The following is a 7391-nucleotide window of genomic DNA, read 5'->3' as shown; positions in this document are numbered from 1 at the left end:
CACGGTGAGAATAACAATATTTCATTCATAAATAAGCATTTTAAAAAGAACATAATTAAAGGTGCGGTGTGCCTCATAAATCAGAGTACCTGGAGGCAATAGAGTATCACATCAGAAATCTTGGTGAACACGTGGTACTGGTACTGATAGGTGACTGGTTTTGGCTCTACTAACACTTCCCCTAGACTCCATATGGACAGTACATACGTGATCATATCATACATTGATAAATAAGTGACCATAAGCATTGAACGCTAATGAATAATGGTCAAAGCGACATATAATTTTGAACGGATGCCATAAGCATTAAGCGCTAGTATGTGCGTATTATTCCCCGATGCCAACGACACCTGAACGGCTGAACAATGGTCAATGCTCCGAGGGAGGGTGGCAGTAGCCGCCTGGTCCGCTCCCGTTGGTGCAGCCGGACGGCCGAGCTGAGCTGTCGGCTGTCGCTGGCGCCGTCGTCTCATATTGCGCCACCGCCGAGCCTGAGCCTCCTTTACTCGCCACCGGCGCCGACCACGCCACCACCGACGTTGTCACGGCGCCGGAGCCGAGGAAGATGAGCAGGATGGCAACTGCTGCGACGAGCTGCCTCATGATCCGATTCTACTGAAACGCTCACTCGCTCAGTAAGAGGGAGAGCTTCCCTGAAGCTTGTTGCTACGTGCCTATGATAACCATCAGCTGGCCACACATTCTTTCCATCAGTTGCATATTTATATATACACATGAACGTGTCGTGTATGCATTTGTACACACAGGACACAGCACGATGTATGGACTAATGGGTGTGTGTGATGTGCACTAGTGGAGAGTGTGCAGTGCAGAGATGGAGAGACGTTCTGCCTTGGAACTTGACTTGGGATGGGATCATGGGAACGAACGTACGTTTTGTCGGAAAGCCTCTCCTGAATTGTCAATGGATGATATTCATCCAAGACTACCAGGGTGTGTGACTGACTGTCGTCCTCAGTTAGCTGTGTCGTACGCAAAATATTCCCGGGAAGCAACAAGGAAATGGGTCCGTGCGTGTAGGTCAGTAGGTGTAGCGAGCAAGCAAGTAGCCTTTTTGTGTTCATGTCAAAGCTGAAAGGGAGGATGGACACATGGTGTCAACGGAGTCCAGCAGCTCAGTTTCTTCAGCTTACGAACATCCTGTCCATCCACCAGAGTCTACCACTACGGCACTAGTACGAGTGCAGCTTCAGCGCCACTGAGACACTGACACTGGTGTGGTTATAAGGGAGGAGTGTGTCAGTGTGTTCAGTGAATGCAATTGGCTCATTGCAAGAACTCTACTATCCTTAAGAGTTCTTCTAGAACATCTACCGTACCAGAGAGACCTCCAATTAAAAGTCCCAAAGTTGCAGACATCACCGTGCACGGAGAAAGATTTGGTGCCGCTGTGGCAGTGCACGTGGATGATTAGTTTCGTGATTAGATTAATCGAGGAGACGTACATTCAGAAGCAAAGGCGCTTCAAATTTACCGGCCGCACGCGTGGCAGGTGAAGCAAATGTCAAACCACAGCCTAATTGGAGGCAAAGGCTGGATAACCATCGACCAAGCGTGCACGATAGCATAATGGCGAGGGCCTAACTCGCTTGTTAACCTTTTACTGGCAGTGGCTTGCTGTCTCTGAGTTGTCGGTAACTATTCTCTCCATTCATTTTTACTTGCTCCTTTGGGCTTGCTTTACTTTTCTTGGAACCTGATAGAGTAAGATCACTTTTACTGACGTCAAGCTCTTGTAAACTAAATCTATCCGCAGTTACTAGGAAGTTTCTCCCAGTAGTGCAACTCAGAGTACTTCTTAATTTTGGTACCTCTTTTTGAAAGAATTTTTTTTTTGCTGCGATGATTTGTTCTAGCAATGTACTCCACTTTCAGAGTTCTCCCTGTTTTGGTGTGGCTTTCCTCCGTACCGCACTCTACATGGAGCACTTCTAGACGCATCGCCCCGTGGTTTCTGGCATATAACACTAGCATCAATAGACAATAGTCCCAACTCCACAGTGAGCACATGCAAGGCTGCTCATGTCGTCGGTAGCGTGCAAGCATGGTAATCCATTCCTCGAATAGCTCGCATCAGTAGAAAGACGGGAGAAAAATGTGGCAGCTTACAGAGTCAATTTGCACAAAGTCAGATCTTGCCGACCAAATCGTGCAAACTTGGTGGTCACTACCTTACATCAAGGTGCGCAAATCACACCTTTTTTCCACGCTGAAAACTTGTGTTTCCAAGTTCAATGTTCTTCTGCAGCTTACACTGGTTCGAGTGAATTGCAGCTGCATTTGAGACCTGTAGATATCATAGTGGTAGATTCTGATGGATTAACTGGTATTCAAAGAATTGAATAATGTTGCCACAAAGTATCGCTAATTCAACACATTAGCCATCTTTGCAGAATGGCAACGCCCCTGTGTACTTTTCAGAAAGTCACAGCAAGTACTGATTCAAGTTTCGAACAGAAAAAACACAGCCCAGTTTCCCAATTCACAAGGATACCTGATTGAAACATGACCTGATCAAATTTTGTGACAACAATCAGAAACGCTTTGCCAAAGCCCACAATAAGTTACAGCTCAGATACAATACATAGGATCTGCGAATGCCGCCACACAACAACAATATGTCACTCCAACAGCTCATCATCGGCTGCCCGCTTGGTTCTCACAGGACTGACTCGGTTACCCCATACAAAACTTCAACAAATTTACAAGGCAGAGCAGCGCATGGTCTCTGGTAGCCAGGTTCTTACAAGGACAATGGAAAAATAATCCAGCAACAAACACACTATTGTCGGGGCATGAGGCCATCTTTTTGGTGATGTGAGGTATAAATTAAAATGAAAAATGGCATGGGAGTGAATGCCTCATGAGTTAGGTTTGTACAGCAAAGTTTGCGGCGCTTGGCTGTCCCACTTTCTTCATGGAAGCCTTCAGGTCTTCCCTGGATTTGGTGACCCTGGATTTAGTAGCTGATCCTGTCTTTGAAGCACTCTTTGGAGAACATTGTGCCTTGCTGCTAACATCTTTGGAGTTCCCAATGCTGTGACGATGCAACCGGCAGCATACTGCACTGCCATTTCCTCCCTCTGGTGTATATACAACTTATGCTCATTTTGGTGATTTATATCAGTATTGGAGTAGGAACATTATAAGTCTGTTCAGTGAGAAAAATTTTACATTTCTGCTGACCAAGTTGATGATGAAAACAGCAATCATTTGTTTTGTGAGAATCAAATGAAAAGAGACAATTATGTGTCCAGAAAATTGAAATTTCAAATTATTGCCAGACACAAGGACAATAATGTCATGCATTTGGAAACCAAGGAATCATGTTGTTTCAAGCATATTTTCCTTGCACAAAAATATCAAGATACTATATGTTAATGTGAGGTATCTAAAAGAATCAGGAACACAAAGGAACAAAATTGGATAAGGATCCCCCTAACCTTGACTTTAGTGTCTTGGCACCCAAAGAAAAGCAATATACAAAGTAAAAGCACAAAACTGGAGCTACAAAGATGATGGAACAACACCGGAGCAATGAATATAAATTATGAAAAAAAAATCTAAGGAATTGGTGCAGCAGAATAACTTATGGACTAATTGAAGACCTAGAGATTTGCTTCAGAATGTAAATACCAATTGAACAATGCAAAAAAAAAAGTTAATTGATTAAAATAACATAGCAGTAGCAGACAAAACGAAATACATTACCTTCTTAAGTTCAACCTTTGGTGGGGGTCCCTCTTGGTAGAAGCTTGGCATGGGTTTTGCTTGGACGACCAAGTTCTTCCTCAGTTGTCTTAGAGCTTCTTCTTCCTCTTCCTAGAAAAAAGAAAAGGACAAGAAAGAGAAATACTGCCAATTTTAATTAACCCAAAAAGATTTAATCAAAAAAAGGATGATAATGCAGGGTTGGTAAGGAGGAGTTTCGTTGTCTTGGTGGGCAGATAACAAAGCATTTTCGTAACTTAGACTATTGATAAAACCGTGAAAGCATAATGATGTTTACAAGAGGCATCAAATATGCATGTACGAATGACACGGCAGAAGCATAGTTAGCGCAATCAAGTTTATCGAGTGCCACTAGGTGACATAATTCTTGCATATGCTTTAGAAACCTAGTGTGCTAACCTTGACCCTTATAAAATGCTTTGAAAAATGCTAACACACGTGTACACAAGTTCTACACTTCGTGGTTAGCAAGTTGGAAGCGAGAGTGAAGTGGTTGTGGACTTAGAAAAAGAAAAAGAGGAGAAGATCCACGCCCGGACGTTGGCCTCGGGGTGACCGGTCTCACCCCGGGCGTGTTCGGTCATTTATATTCAGCGCGGCACTACTGGCCGAGACGCTGCCACCTACGCGTACGATCACTTATTGATGCTGGCGGTTGGCGGGACCGGACGCATCCAGTCACAAAAATCATGCTCTGGGAGCTTACTGGAACTGACCGGACTCGGCCTCGTGCGGCATCAGGTCGTTGGAGGAGCATGTCCAGTCGTCACTTAATGCACGAGCGATCGGGAACTTGAATGTTGAAGCTAGACGACTGAGGTTTGAAGGCAGTGACACGTGGACGGAGATGGTGGACCGGACGCTGGGGTCTGCGTCCGGTCACACCCATCTACGCGTCCGGTCGCCCCGTGAAAAGATGGAGTGAGAGCCTAACGGCTCTATTCCTTTGGGGCGTCTATAAATAGTGTTTGGCCAGCTTGGGGATGACGCTCTTGGCACTTTGACATACTTGATATCCTTGTGAGCCTAAGCAAACACCTCTTACTTATCTCCATCATTGATTTATCATCATAGTGAGATTGAGAGTGATTCCTAGTGTATTTGCTTGAGTGATTACATCTATTGGCACTTGGAGATCATTGTGGCTGCAGAGTTGTTGTTACTTTTGGTGGTTGCCGCCTCCTAGATGGGTTGGAGCAGCGGAGAAGATTTGGCACGTGTTGGTGATTGTTCATGGCCGGCTCCGGTGATTGTGAGGGGTCTTGTACCTTTTCCGGCAGAGAGCCGAAAGGTAACTCTAGTGGATTGCTCGTGTCATTGAGTTACCTCACTTGTGGGTAGGTTTTTGCGGTGTCCAATTGTGTGGAAGATGCTCGTGCAACACCTCTTAACCGCCGAACCACCAAGTGTTGGTCGATACAACGGGGACTAGCGTGCCGGCAAGCACGTGAACCTCGGGAGAAAAATTGGTTGTCTCTTGCCCTTTGGTATTTTCTCGGTGATTGAATTGGTACTCATCTTAGTGATTAGTTCACTCCTCTACGCAGCAGTATAATCACCCTACTCACTCGTTTATATTCCCGCAAACTAGTTGTAGCAAGCTCTTTAGTATAGCTAGAATTGAGAGCTTGCTTTGTAGCTTAAGATCATCTAGTGGATCTCTTTAGTGTAGCAAGTGTGAGAGCTCTTAGTGAGTAGTGACTTAGCTATTTGTCTGCCTAGTAATTATAGTAACTAGAATTGTTGGATATGTGGCTTGCAACCCTAGTAGAGCTAGAGCAAGTTTGCATTTCGCTATTTGTCATACTAATCAAATTGCTCTAGTGATCTTGTAGATTTTTAAATAGGCTATTCATCCCCCTCTAGCCATATTATGACCTTTCACCTTATCAACCATTCCATATTTATTGTATGCATAGATCTGTATGTTGAAGATACGATGATCAGGTTGCATTCCGTTTTGTACCATCAAATCCATGATATTATTCATTTCAACAAGATTTCCTTCGGTAGCATACCCATGGAGAAGAATTCTATAAGTGGCGACATTGGGGTTTTCACCGCTCTGAATCATAGAATTAAAAATCTCTCTACCTTCTACGCACCCTCCAGATTTACAAAGACAGTCGATCAGCATATTGTAAGTAACAACATTTGGTCGTTGCCCTTGCCCATATCTGGACATTGCTTTGGGAATTCTGACTGCCTCTTTCCACTGTCCCAAAGAGAGGTAACCATGGAGAAGACTAGTATATGTAGTGCAATTAGGCATAATATGTTTGTCAAACATCTGTTGAAGGATCTCCTCGGCCTTGTCCATTGCTTGAACCTTGCATAGGCCATCAATGATTGAGCTGCAAGTCACCACATTTGGCGGGATTCCACGATCAAGCACTTCACGTAACAGAGTGTAAGCTTTCCCCACCTCACCCTCTTTAAAGAAGCCATGGATTACGGTGTTATAAGACACCACATCAGGTCGGCAGCCACCTCCATCCTCAGCCATCATGTGGATCAGCTCGACAGCCTCTTCACATTTCTTCTCATCACAAAGCCCAACGAGAAGAGTGTTGTAGGAGAAGACATCGGGGGTGCAGCAGAGCTCAGAACATCCGTCAGAGCACAATATTCATTGCATCACGCGTCCTCTTCTCGGCGCAGAGGGTCCTGAGCAGAGGCGTGAAGGTCCTGGCTTGTGGCCTCAATCTCGTCTTGATGATTTGGCCCAATGCGGCGAAGCCGAGGTTCAAGCATCCTGCATCGCAGCAGCAGCTGATGACGATTGTGTAGGTAACTATGCTTGGAGCCACCTTCTTGACGCCCGCTCGGGCTATGCGATTGAACAGGGACATGGCGAGCGCAGGCCGTCGCGAACGGTGGAGGAGACCGGGGCGCTAGCGACGGTGGTGAGAAGCTGGTTGAGGGCATAAACGGAGCCGGGCCTGGCTTGGGGAAGCAACTCGTCGAACAGATCGAGTGCATCCTCGGGGCCGAGGTCTCCCGAGCGGAAACACTCCCGATGAAGCGCTCCAGCTCCCAGGAAGGGCGGTGGTCGGCCCTCCGCCGGCGCGCGGCTGTGGGGACGCCTTTGGATCGATGGGAGCACCTCGTCGCAGAGTTGGCGCGCGGCCTCAGCGCTGAGACTTCCCGAGCGGATGCGCTGTCCAATGATTCGCTTCAGCTTCTTCAACCAAGCGGGGGGCGCCCGGCTCGACATGGTCGTCGCCGGCCGTGCGATCCAAACCTCACGCCTCCGATTCGCTGGGAAATGCAGCTCGCAGCTCGCTCGCGCTGGGGATGGGGACGGTCGGCACAGGCACAGAGCGGCGGCGGCGGCGGCGCGCTCTGTACTGGTGGTGCGGGAGATTGGGAATGGGGAACGCTGCGCCTGCGCGTGGGCTCGGGTTGACGGTGGGCGTGATTCGCGTGAGCAACTGAGCTAGAGGAGAGGACTGATCACGTGCTTGGGGCTTTGGGAGTGGCATGTCCTCTTCTCTAGTGTTTGACCGAGTAACTCTGGTGTTTCTTCTCTTTACAAAAGAAAATTAGTTTGAGCGCCAAATAATTTGAGGTTGTATATATACATATAGACAGTAGACATGAGCAAATTGAGCTCGGTCTGAGCTCACCGAGTTTTA

At 46.8% G+C, this 7391-nt stretch overlaps 1 pseudogene; it reads right to left on the bottom strand.

Moving 5' to 3' along the window:
• Window positions 1-2212: 2212 nt before the first annotated feature.
• Window positions 2213-7167, bottom strand: LOC136548117 (protein Rf1, mitochondrial-like; annotated as a pseudogene).
• Window positions 7168-7391: the final 224 nt, after the last annotated feature.

This window comes from Miscanthus floridulus, chromosome 4, assembly GCF_019320115.1.
Source record: "Miscanthus floridulus cultivar M001 chromosome 4, ASM1932011v1, whole genome shotgun sequence".
NCBI classification, from domain to species: Eukaryota; Viridiplantae; Streptophyta; class Magnoliopsida; order Poales; family Poaceae; genus Miscanthus; species Miscanthus floridulus.
Note: the sequence above shows the minus strand (reverse complement) of the source record. Positions and strands in the feature narration are given on the sequence as shown.